The sequence below is a fragment of the Bison bison genome, unplaced genomic scaffold (genome assembly GCF_000754665.1).
Source record: "Bison bison bison isolate TAMUID 2011002044 unplaced genomic scaffold, Bison_UMD1.0 scf7180017864048, whole genome shotgun sequence".
NCBI classification, from domain to species: Eukaryota; Metazoa; Chordata; class Mammalia; order Artiodactyla; family Bovidae; genus Bison; species Bison bison.
The window spans coordinates 5811451-5824258 of record NW_011494620.1 but is presented as its reverse complement, the minus strand read 5'-3'; the positions used below and the strand labels follow the sequence as shown (position 1 = coordinate 5824258).

General features: G+C 44.1%; 1 protein-coding gene across 2 annotated transcripts in view; it reads left to right on the top strand.

Moving 5' to 3' along the window:
- Positions 1-12808, top strand: part of RNASEH2B (ribonuclease H2, subunit B) — a 62148-nt gene that overhangs the window by 764 nt on the left and 48576 nt on the right. The window lies entirely within an intron of this gene.

Here is a 12808-nt window from a genome sequence, read left to right as displayed (position 1 = left end):
TTTTAAACCTGAGCCGGAAGCGCAAAAGCAGACCGAGTTGATTTTCCCGGTTCGGGTTCTTTGTGGGTCGGGTGGCCTGGAGGGAGCGGCGCAGGCTTGGGGAGGGCGGCGCGGGTTCAGGACCTGGGGGCCAGCCGCGAGGCCTGGAGGTGTCTGCTCTTGGGGTGTAATTTGGTATCTCCTAGTCGACAGTTGGCTTAGCGTCTGAGCCTTACTAGATGGGAACCTAGAATCCAATAGGTCCGCATTGACCTGAAGGCGGTACTGTCTTAACACTTACCCTGCACTGGGACATGCCTTGATTTGTGAGGCTGCATGGTGGCGGGGGATTCAGGCAGGTAGCTAAGGATTGGAGCCAGCCTTGTCAGCCTCTCCAGGATGGTGACCACATCCAGGCCTGCAGGGGCTAGGGATGGTGGACATCAGTTGGCACCTATGATGGCATGAAGTGGCAGAATAAATGAAGTTTGGGACCAGGGAGTGCAAGCCAGAAAGTTTTGGCCTTTTCATAGGAGGATACATTGATTTGATGGCATAATTGAATATCGGAAAGCCCATTGTTCTCTGTATCTAATTTTGAGATGTAGCTCAGCAAATGCAGTATTTTTGCAGTAAATGAGACTCTGATGTCAGGTGTAGTTGCCCAGTAATTTGGATTTTCATGTGTGCTTAGTTGCTCAGTCGTGCCCGACTCTGTGATCCCTTGGACTATAGCCCGCTAGGCTCCTCTGTCCATGGCGTTTTCCAGGCAAGAATACTAGAGTGGGTAATCATTTCCTTCTCCAGGGAATCTTCCTGACCCAGGGATGAAACCTGAATCTCTTATGTCTCCTACATTGGAGGCCGATTCTTTACCCTCTGAGCCATCAGGGAAGATTTTTATGATGGATATTGAAAATTATTACAGGATAATCTGTCAAGGGTATTTTGTGTGTGTTTAACTTTTCTTCTCTTTGTAAAGAAGTATAACATACATATTGTTGTCCCTTTATAAATAAATATAACATATATATTGTTGTTTAATCACTTGGTCATGGCCGGTCCAACTCTTTGTGAACCCATGAACTGTAGCTGGCCAGGCTCCTCTGTCCATGGGATTTCCCAGACAAAAATACTGGAGTGGGTTGCCATTTCCTCCTCTAAGGGATCTTCCTGACCCAGACCCAGATCATACCTGCCTCTCCTGCACTGGCAGGCAGATTCTTTACTGCTGAGCCACCTGGGAAGCCCATATACATATAGTAAAGTGTAAAACGTTTAAGTGTGCAAGTCAGTGAGCTTTTCATATGTATACACCCCTGTCACCATTCCACATATCAAGACCTAGATCTTACCCTGTGAGCTCCTCTTGCCTGTTCTAGATGACCTCAGTAACCTCCGTGCTGACCTCTGTCACCAGATATTTGTTCTGCCTGTTTGGTCAAGCATGTGATTCTTAATCCCTTGCATCTTTTACTCAGCGTTACGTCTGTGAGGCTCATCCGTAGTCTGTAGCTGTGGTCAGGTTTGTTGGTTCATTCGTGTTTTCCTCGCTGTGTCTATTTTATTGTATGCATAGTCATATTACTGCTGAGAATGGATATTCAAATTATTTTTTCCTGGTTATAACTATTACGAGTTGCTGCTGCTGCTGCTAAGTCACTTAAGTCGTGTCTGACTCTGTGCGACCCCAGAGACGGCAGCCCACCAGGCTCCTCCATCCCTGGGATTCTCCAGGCAAGAACACTGGAGTGAGTTGCCATTTCCCTCTCCAATGCATGAAAGTGAGAAGTGAAAGTGAAGTCGCTCAGTCGTGCCCGACTCTTTGCGACCCCATGGACTGCAGCCTACCGGGCTCCTCCGTCCCTGGGATTCTCCAGACAAGAACACTGGAGTGGGTTGCCATTGCCTGCTCCGTATTACTAGTTAGACTTCTACAAACACGTTTATGAGGCTTTAAGTAGCTGGATGTGGTCACTTCTCTGTGGTGCAAACCCAGGAGTGGAATTGCTGGCCCTGGATATTGTGTATTTAGCTTTGGTAGACATTGCTCAACAGTTTTCCAAAGTGATTGTACCGATTTATTCCCCCAACTGTATGAGAGTTCCCGTTGCTCCACACCCTCACTGGAGGTTTGTAGTTTGTGTAAGGCAAATTAATGCAAAATTCAGGGTTTTCATAGAGTCTAGTAAATAGTAAAGGGATGCCTGATACATGCTTTACAGTAGAAAATTTCTCTTCTCACTGTTAACATGTTATCTCAATGAGATTTTAATTGTGGGAACTCTAATCATTCAGAGTGCATAAAAATAATTCAGATATACATAATTGCTGAGAATAATTTGAGTTTCTTGTTCTATTTAATAAGTATTGAAATTTTCATTCTTAAATATGTTTGTATCCTCATAGTATTAAAATATTTAAGATAATTAAATATTGATTGCATCCCTGAAATTCATAGGTTCAATATGTCTGCTTTCGGACCACAAGAATTTCAGTCCAGTTCCTGTTCAAAGCTGGGACTTACTGTGACCTTCAAACTCATTGGAGGAGGCTGAGCCAGCTGTTAAGAAACTGTTGAACAGTGTGGTCAGGCAGGCTGGCTCTGTAACACTTAGAACTTGATCTTCTAGTGCCTGTAATTCTTCTAACTGGCCTTTACTGCCACCTGTAGGCTCTGGGAGTTACAGATGCTGGTGGTGTGATCGTTACCTCTGTGCAACTGTGCTTCTCAAACTTGGGGGCATCAGTCACCTGGGGGACTGAACCCTGGAGAGTCTCGGACTCAGTAGGTCTGGGGGCAGAATGCGCATTTCTAACAAGTTACCCAGTGATGCCAATGCTGCTGGTCAGAGGTTCCACTAGGAACCACTGTAGGAGGCCAGCCCTAGGGAGTGGATTGGGAGATAGACACAGCCAGCCTCAGGTTTAGCTGTCTTTATCTTTATGGTGAGTCAGAATTTCCACAGTCACGGGAGTACGTGTAAGTACAGGTTATGAGTCTTCACAGACTTCTTGTTTTTCTCCAGTAGATGGAAAGTCCGCCCCAGTAAGTTATGCATTTGAGCGGAGGAGAACCATACCTACCACTGTTGGTTGGTTGGTCGCTAAGTCACATTCGACTCTGTGACCCCCACGGACTGTAGCCTGCCAGGCTCCTCTGTCCATAGGGTTTTCCAGGCAAGAATACTGGAGCGGGTTGCCTTTCCCTTCTCCAGGGGACCTTCCTGACCCAGGGATCAAACCCATGGCTCCTACCGCATCTCCTGCATTGCAGGTGGATTCTTTACCGCTGAGTCAGCGGGGAAGCCCGTACCCTGCCATACCGCTGTAAGATATCCTTATATCTGAAAGGATACAGTAAAGGACATATTAAAAAGTACTAGTTAGGTCTCTCTGCTGCTAGTTTTCAGTTTGTCTGAGAAGTCTAGTATCCCAGAAAAACAAGAGCTGAAACTTGGAAGGGATACTTGTGAGGTAGTCAGATGTGGGGCCTTGATTTTTATAGGTCAGTGGTGACAGAACGGCCTCCTGTTTCAGCAAGGTAAGCGTTTCTTGCAGTTTGGGTTGGTCTTCAACATTTCTCCCACACGGCCTGGAACACTAGCTGGTTTCCACTTTTAGTTGCTATAAGAGACCGTGAACATCTCTACTTTTTGGAATAAGGTAGAAGTTTCCATCTCTCTTTGCTGCCCTAAAAGTAAATGTTTTAAGTTATATTTTTAATATTTTTCTCTAGTCCAAGTTTTGTATGCTTGTCGGTCCTAATAAGTTGGATTGGATGCCAGCAGGAATGGATTCAGTGAATGCAGGAGAGAGGACTGGGTGGACTGCTCCTGTGGATAAACTCTGTTACTTAGCCATCCCCAAGGAAACATGAAAGGGTTGGGAAACCCTAACGTTACATGAGGGGAAAAGAAAGTACAGAAATGATCTCAGGGATCTCAGAGATTACGCTGAAATCATGCCTTAGTCAGCCGCTGCCTGATTGGAGAGTTTCCAGGTCAAACTAGGGCTTCCCTGGTAGTTCAGATGGTGAAGAATCTGCCTATAATGTGGGAGACCTGGGTTTGATCTTTGAGCCAGGAAGATCCCCTGGAGAACGGAATGGCAACCCACTCCAGTATTCTTCCCTGGAAAATCCTATGGACAGAGGAGCCTGGCAGGCTACGGTCCATGGGGTTATAAAGAGTCAGACATGACTGAGCGACTAACACTTTCACTTTCAGGTCAGACTGGACCTTAGATAACATCTTCAGCTGTAGACAAATTTTGCAATAAAGTTATTTCCCTTTACTTTATGGAAATACACGTTTTAAAGTATTTTAGGTATTTGGTATTTTTCCCCCACAGATCGCATCAGCAATGCCAGCTTTTGGAGGGTAGATGACGGAGTGCTGTCTGGGAGATTATTCCAGGCCTGCCTGCCTTAGACATCCCAAGTACAGAAGCGACCCTTGCTTGTGAGGCGCCGTGTTAATCCCACGTAGTAATATCAGATTCATCTCTCCAGAAGAAACACAAAAATAGATTTGTATGACTGCAAGCTTTAGAGCTATATTCTAATTAACGGATTAAAAAAGAAATTAAAAAGGAAAAACGAATTTCCTATAATAATAATGAAGAATATTTATATTAATCTTACGTTTGATTAGAGACTCATAGCTTTTTTTTAACAGGCCCACAAGAAACACCTCTTGTTTGAAAAGTAGAAGTTTAATGTGGCAAAGAAAGAATTACTGTAGACCCAAATGACTTTTCAATGACCCTAAAAAAAATAAAAAGTTTTTTCCTCTTTTTACCTAAAGGCATATGGTTAGCCTCGGAAGAATGTAAGCAGTTTATTTTGTTCTTTGTCAACACCATTTGCATGTATGTATGTCTGTGCTTAGAATTGCACCTTGTGGGCTGAAAACTTCTCTACTTCCAGAAGAGCTTGATCACCTGGGGGTAACCTGTGTTAAGTTGGCCAGAGACAGGGAACCTGGCAGGTTCACGTGCTGACTTTCGACAACTTCGAATCATTCAGCTCAGGTTCCTGGAAGATGTGTCATTTACTGACTAGTAAGGCCGATGGCCGTGAGGGAGTCTCTGAGTTTTCCAGCAGGGTGTGTTTAACATTTTCCACACAAATCCTCAATCTGGTTTTGACTTTATGAAACGTTTTTGGAGTTAACCCGGCTGACCTTTCTCAGATGACCGCTCACTGAACATGCTCCCCTTGCTCTCTGAGCACGTTCTGGAGTGAATGGACTCAATCAGTTGCCAGTCAGTATAATCCAGCAGTTTCCAGAGCTTGATCCGGTCCTGCAACAATTGTTCCAAAAGGCCTTGGATGTTTGTAAGTCAGGACTCAAGACTCCCACATATTTATCCTCCAGGGCAGAAAAGAATTCATAAAAGGAAAGTAAGACATGCTCATGATTTTTTTTTTCACTTGAATAGCAGAATAGGGCCTGCTTGGTTCCCCCCTATGCTCTGAGCATTAACCATGATGTTTTCAGAAACAAACAGCTCATCAACGTTCTCAAAAGCCTGGCTATAATAAAAACACAGCTACAAGTAGATGTACACTATTTATGAGCTCTGTGTCCTTGGAAAAACTGCTCGTTGTAAAGCCTCCATTTCCTCATCTCTGCAGTGGGGAGAATAGTACTGGTCTCACGGGGTTGTTGTCTGTTGACTTGAATTAAATGTCAGTTCCTTCTTGCACCCCAAGCTGTGATGCAGACCTGGGACAGAGGAGGCATGCAATGAACATTTGCTGAAAGAACAAAGGTCTTTCATTCTGTTTCTCCCCACAGCCTTTGTCTTTGCTCATACTGTCCTTTTTCTTCCCTTTCTACTTCCATCCAAATTCTACCCTTTATTCAAGGCTTGGTTCACCTTTGTCTTCCCTGAAGCTAAGCCATTTGTATGTATCACAAAATGAATTCCAGTGTTCTTTTTCTATCTCTGCCTTGATTTCCCTATTTACTCTTACTATGTGTTTATTGGATTCCTCAGTGAAATACTTAACACTCTTTTGGGGTTACACAGCTTCTCTTTCTTTGAGTGCCCATGATTTGTGCCTGCCTGGATCCCTACACACTCTTTTTCACATGCTTTGCTTAGCAAAGAAACGTTGAAGAAATCTTATCTCTAACCCAGCGCAGGTGTCAGCTCCTGCAGGAAGCCTGCCTTCTGGGCCTCTCCCACCACCTGCACGTTTTCATCGTGGTTGCTCAGTTCGTTGTCATTTATATATGAGTATGTGTTGGGTGCCCAGTGCGTGCCTGTAGCTGGGGAGGATCCAGGCACTTTCTCCCCGGTGGCCCCATTAGCTCCTCAGTGGTAGGCTCGCCTCTGAAAGCACATATGTCACCACACCCTTCCAGCCTTTTTTGTTCTGAGGTCCTTTATATGAACCTTTAAAATACCTTTAAAAGGAAGGACCTTTCTGTTCTAGGTGTGACTGTTTGCTGAAGTGGAGTGAGCCCTCTGGTGAAAGGCTCTGACCCACTCTGAGCCCGTTTTCTGCCTCCTGAGCCTGCAAGGATCTGGGCCACTGAAGGCTCTCCAGCCAGAGTCGATCCCCCTGTGAAGGCCTGATGTCCCCGCAGCTTTTGACAGGGCTCTCTGCCGTCTCCAGCTGCTCATTTAACCTCGGTTTTGACCATTTAACTCTTTATTTAACCACATTGTTCTCCAGTGTTTTTTTTTCCAATAACATTTTTTAAGTTAGGATGGTACATAGCCAGTGTAGAAATTTTACTAATGCAGAAAAATATACAGTAAAAGGGGATTTGTCCATCATCCAGCCACTCAAAAATAACAATTTTAGGAATATTTTTTCTAACCTTTTTGCGTTGTTGGTGTCAGAATAAATCCCAGTAGTATTTTTTTCCCCTCATTTTTCTATTCCTGCTTTTCTTTCACTGTTTACTCTTATTTGCTAGAACAGTGACTAAAACACTCAGGGACATTGAGGTTACACAAGAGTACTCTGTGGCTCTGTGTACGATACTTCTCCATAGCATTAGGGAAAGATGGCTAGACTGATTTAATGCAGAGCTGTGTGTGTGCTGAGTCACTTCAGTCGTGTCCGACTCTTTGCGACTCTATGGACTGTAGCCTGCCAGGCTCCTCTGTCCATGGGATTCTCCAGGCAAGAATACTGAAGTGGGTTGCCATTCTCTTCTCCACGGCATCTTCTAGGGGGCCAAAATTTTTTTCTCCTTTTTTTTGAGAAAGACAGAAACTCAGTGACATGAATAAGCTGACGAAGAGAATCTGTAGGTCATACTTTGAGCATTGAAGAGGCTTATGACGAGTTTATTTATACTGTAAGAAATCAACCAAATAAGAATTGTCCCTTTGCAGAGTAGGCAGTACATATTAGGAATGGATTATCTTTACGAGTGGACAAAGACAGAAAATTCAGTCAGATGCCAGAAGGGTGAAGATAAATTCATAGACCCGTAGTGAACATATGGCCAGGCTAGGATGTTTTGCAAGACTTCAAAGACTTCCATTTTAAAGACTTCATTTGAGCTTGAATTTTTGAAGACAAGTGTGGTTTCCTGCAAACGACCCTGGTGTGTTTGCCATAAGTAGGATGCTTGTTTGAATGGACCATGGGTCTACCTTAGTCTGGAAATTACTCTTTCTTTAGTGTGGGACCAACGCATCCTGATGGTGTGTTAGAAAACCTGACTTACGCTTCTTCAGGACTTCCTTAGCAGGGCCACGTGTGCTTGGCAAGGGCCGGCTGTGTGGGGCGGGGTGGTGGAGAGCTCTGAGACCTCGGGAGTAGGGCGTCCCAGCACCCGGAGGTCCAGGCTGTCTGCCTCTCTCAGCGTTCACTTCGTCTTCTTAAACCAACTTCCTCCAGTCTGTATGAAACAGGCTGCACACACCCTGCACCCAGGCCTCAAACCTCCTGGTGTCAGCTGGCAGAAGCTGCCCCCTTCTCTTAGCTGTCTGTCTTCAAGACAGCCTTGTGACCGGTTCCCTGTGACTGCTTGTAACCCAGCCTCCACCCGCTGTGAGTTGTAACTGAGGAGCTGTGAGCTCCACGAGCAGCGCAGGTGGGAGAGGAGGACCACAGAGGGTGCTGAGGGTGTCCCCTTTGTCTGGAAGAAGGAAAAAGTGCAGGGCGGATGGCCCAAGAGCCAGCCCCTGCCTTCACTCAGCAGTGAGACCCAGCTCCAGCCAGGAGCCTCAGCACACGTGACCTGGCCTGTCCTGGTAATTGGCGGTCTTTGAATGGCATAGAGATACGGCAGTGCCTGCGTGCTCAGTCACTTTAGTTGTATCCAACTCTCCTTGCTTTGCCAAGGTTTATATCATTTTTAGGAAACTCATCTGCTAGGCCCCTATCTTCCGTCTCTTACACTGATGTAATACACACTGGTATATGTTATTGTATTTGACCCTCACAGCAACCATGGGAAGTAGTCCACAGAGGCTTTCCCCATTTTAAAGACTTCAAAAAGTCAAATAATCTGCCCAACACTCAGTAGGAGTTAAGGGGCAGAGACCGCCAGCTCTCCCAAGTCCTCCAGGCCCCCTGCTCTGTGCAAGGCCACTCTGCCTGCAGCTGATGGTCCTCTCCCCGATGGGGGCGGTGGGAGGGCCAGGCTGAGTGCCTTCTGTTGTCAGTGTGGTCACCAGGAGCCAGACTCACCTCCTTTCCATGAACCAGTGCTGTTATTGGACATCCCAGCCAAGTCTCTCCTTTCTACCTCTCCAGGATTCTCTGCGTCCCACGTATTTCAAGGCCTCGGCTCCATCTCCTTACGTTGCTGACCTTTGTGGCTTTGAATGGCTCTAAACCTGGAGTTTTGCATTGGTTTCTTTAATGCACAAGCCATTCCTAGAAACATGGCCACTGATAGATCAGCCTTAAAAGAAAAGAGATTGTATCTCCTATGGTCTTGGCTCAGGAGGGTTTGGCACTTTTATTTTTTTTTTCAAAACTTCAAAATGAAAAGATATTCTTAGAGGAACCCATTACTAGGAAATTGTTTCCCTAGTCCATGCCACTCCAGCTTTTCCTGGTTTGCCTCCTGTAGTGTTTGAGCAAGCAGAGAGCTTCAAAGCAGGGAAAATGACCCAGATCTCTTTGATAATAGTGCTGACATCTTGGGAAGGATTACTGAAATTAGCATTCCTGGAAGCGGGCAAGTAGCTTGAAAACTGTGCTGATTTGTCTTGCATGCCTTATTCTTGTGTCCTAGCAAAGCCTTCCCAAGGAGATATCTCTGGCTATCAGGCAGAAGGAACCAGCGGATCTGAGTATATTCTGATGGCTGGAGTCTAAAGAAAACGAACTGAGACCTATTTTAGAGCACAGCATTACATGAGCATGAGAGTGATAATCTTTTTTTTTTTTTTTCCCCTGCTGGATCTTCTTAAGAAACCTGAATAGCCTTGATATGGTATCTAAAAACAAAATGAGTGGCGCTTTGATGTCTGTTCCCTCTTCTCCGTGTAACAGTGGGTGTGTGTTGCTCAGTGCTTATCTGCTATGTGCCAAAAATCAGACAGGGTCAAGAACAAATGCCCATGGGTTCCAAGTCATGAGGACACTTGGCAAAAAGGTGGTTCTTCTCTTTTCCCCTGTTTCGTGTCTTTGAACGATATGAAGAAGCTTGTCTTAACCAAGAGAGGGATAAGAAAGAGCTGCCAGGTTTAAAAACTAGTTGATAAATATCTGCAGATGAAAAATAATGTTCCATTTTGGCTTGTGTAATACTTTACAAGTAACCTTTCAAAATTACTGAATGGTTTTATTTACAGATTAAATATTTAGAGAGGAACATAACCATGTAACTGAAAAATACCTTGATTTGATACATTGAATTATTTTATATTTTGTATTTACTGTTATCTACTGAATTTGCTTTCACTTATTTAAAGCAATGTCAGTTACCTCTTGTAAATATTGAACTTTTGTTTTCTTCCTAATGAACATGTTTTATCATGTACTGTTCTTTTCTTACCCTCTAAAATCACCATCTACACATATTCATTAAAAATTACTGAATGGTTAAGTCTGTGCTTTTGATTATGTGCTGTACACTAATTTTTAAGCATTAAAATGTCATAGATAATTGGGGGCAGGGCTGTATACAGCTGTGCATAGGATATTATAATAGGAAGATCAGTTTCTTTTTTTTTTTTTTTACCAAACTTCACTTAACTGTTTTTATCACCAGATGTTTCTTGTATCTCACGATAGATTTCTCTCATCCTTCTTTTATATATTTTTTGATCCTGTCTTTTTCTCTTTCTCCTTTTCCTTAGCTCCCCCTCCTTCCTCTTCCTTTTGCTTCACCCCTGGCATTGTGAGGTACATGCTGGCTTGGAGTGAGGGCAGCTGATTCAGCAAGAAGACTCTAAGAAGGACAGGATAGGGATTTGAGGTGTTAGTGTCACAGGAGAGCAGTTATACCAATTATCACAATAAGATAATTATTGTGCTTCAGAGCTTCCGTCTCATTTCCTGAGTTAAGAAGGATGAGTCTTCAGATTAAGAGTTTCTCTAAAGCATCATAGTTTAAAAATTTTGTTGCCTGATTTAAATATTGGCTCTCTGTATAGCTGAATAGCTCTATGACTTTGTACAGGTTTCTTAACTTCTGTCAAATTTTTATTAAAAAATTGGAAGTTAAAATTGTACCTACCTCATGGAGGTATTGTAAAAGGCAATGGCACCCCAATTCAGTACCTTGCCTGGAAAATCCCATGGATGGAGGAGCCTGGTAGGCTGCAGTCCACGGGGTTGCTAAGAGTCAGACTCGACTGAGCGACTTCACTTTCACTTTTCACTTTCATGCATTGGAGAAGGAAATGGCAACCCACTCCAGTGTTCTTGCCTGGAGAATCCCAGGGACGGTGGAGCCTGGTGGGCTGCCGTCTATGGGGTCGAACAGAGTTGGACACGACTGAAGCGACTTAGCAGTAGCAGCATGGAAGTATATTATGTATATGTATATGTGCGTATGCACATCTGCGTGCTCAGTCGCTTCAGTCGTGTCCGATTCTTTGTGACCCTGTGGACTGTAGCCCGCCAGGCTCCTCTGTCCATGAAATTCTCCAGGCAAGAATACTGGAGTGGGTTGCCATGCCCTCCTCCAGGGGATCTTCCTGACCCAGGGATTGAAATTGCATCTCCTACAGCTCCTGCATTGCAGGCAGATTCTTTACTGCTGAGCCACCAGGGAAGCCCATGTTATTAAGGATGTTGTTTGGTATAAATGCTGCATACAAATGAGCTATTATTTTACATTTACTGTACACAGTTGTCTCTGTGTCATTGTATGTTTTCTTTAAAGTTCACATGTCAGGAAAGTAGTAATCAGAGTTCCCTTTTTGTTGAGGGTTTTAGATCGGGATGGTAAACAGATGGAAGGTTTGCTGGTAGAGTGGATGGTGACCAGTGAGACATAACGGAGAAGGCAATGGCACCCCACTCCAGTACTCTTGCCTGGAAAATCCCATGGATGGAGGACCCTGGTGGGCCGCAGTCCATGGGGTCGCTAAGAGTCGGACACGACTGAGCGACTTCACTTTCACTTTTCATCTTCATGCATTGGAGAAGGAAATGGCAACCCACTCCAGTATTCTCCCCTGGAGAATCCCAAGGACGGGGGAGCCTGGTGGGCTGCCATCTATGGGGTTGCACAGAGTTGGACACGACTGAAGCGACTTAGCAGCAGCAGTGAGACATAAAATTGGATCTTTACAGAGAAGACAGAGACCATAAGGAAACTATGTGGAATTGGTTAGACATAAGAAACTTAAGTGGCAGGGCTTGAGATAATGGGGAAGTTTAAGATATTATTGAACCTGAAGTGGCACAAAAGACTCAGTACCTGCTTCTGATTTGTCTGAATTTTTTGTTTTTGTGAAAACTGTTTTAGCCAGCATGGCTTATGATGTCACCTCTTATGTAAGAGAAAACAGTCAAAAAAAGAAAGAGTAAAGCTTGCTTTTTAAAAAATATAATGTGAAGTCTTATTTTACTCAGCATAGTTTTAGAAGGTGTTTCACATGAGTAAATATTCCATATAAATGAAGTTTGGCTCATTAAATTTAAAAAGTTTCTTTTATCATTTCTTACTGATAAATTTTTCTAAAAATCAAACAACACATTCATGTAACATTTATCAAGCACATTGCATGTGCCAGAAACTGCTGAGTGTTTAATATATGTTATCCTATTTTTTGCACATAAAATTCTTTGCGTTCTGGTTTCTTAAATATGTTTTTGTTGTTTAGTTGCTAAGTTGTGTCCAACTCTTTTGCGACCCCACGTACTGTAGTCCTCTGTCCGTGGAGTTCTCCAGGCAAAAATACTGGAGTGGATTGCCATTTCCTTCTCCAGGGGATCATCCCCACCCAGGGACTGAACCCGCATCTCCTGTGTCTCCTGCATTTGCAGACAGATTCTTTACCACTGAACCAGCGGCGAAGACTATACAGGCATAATTTTATTGTGTTTTGCTTTCTGTGCTTTGCAGTTACTGCATTTCTTTTCTTTTCTTTTTTAATTAACAGTTTGTGGCAACTCTGCTTTGGGTAAGTCTATTAGCACCATTTTTCCAACAACATTTGTTCAGTTCATGCCTCTGTGTCACATTTGTAAGTCTTAGAGTGTTTCAAGGAGAAGGCGATGGCGCCCCACTCCAGTGCTCTCGTCTGGAAAATCCCATGGATGGGGGAGCCTGGTGGGCTGCAGTCCATGGGGTCGCTGGGAGTCGGACACGACTGAGCTACTTCACTTTCACTTTCACTTTCATGCATTGGAGAAGGAAATGGCAACCCACTCCAGTGTTCTTGC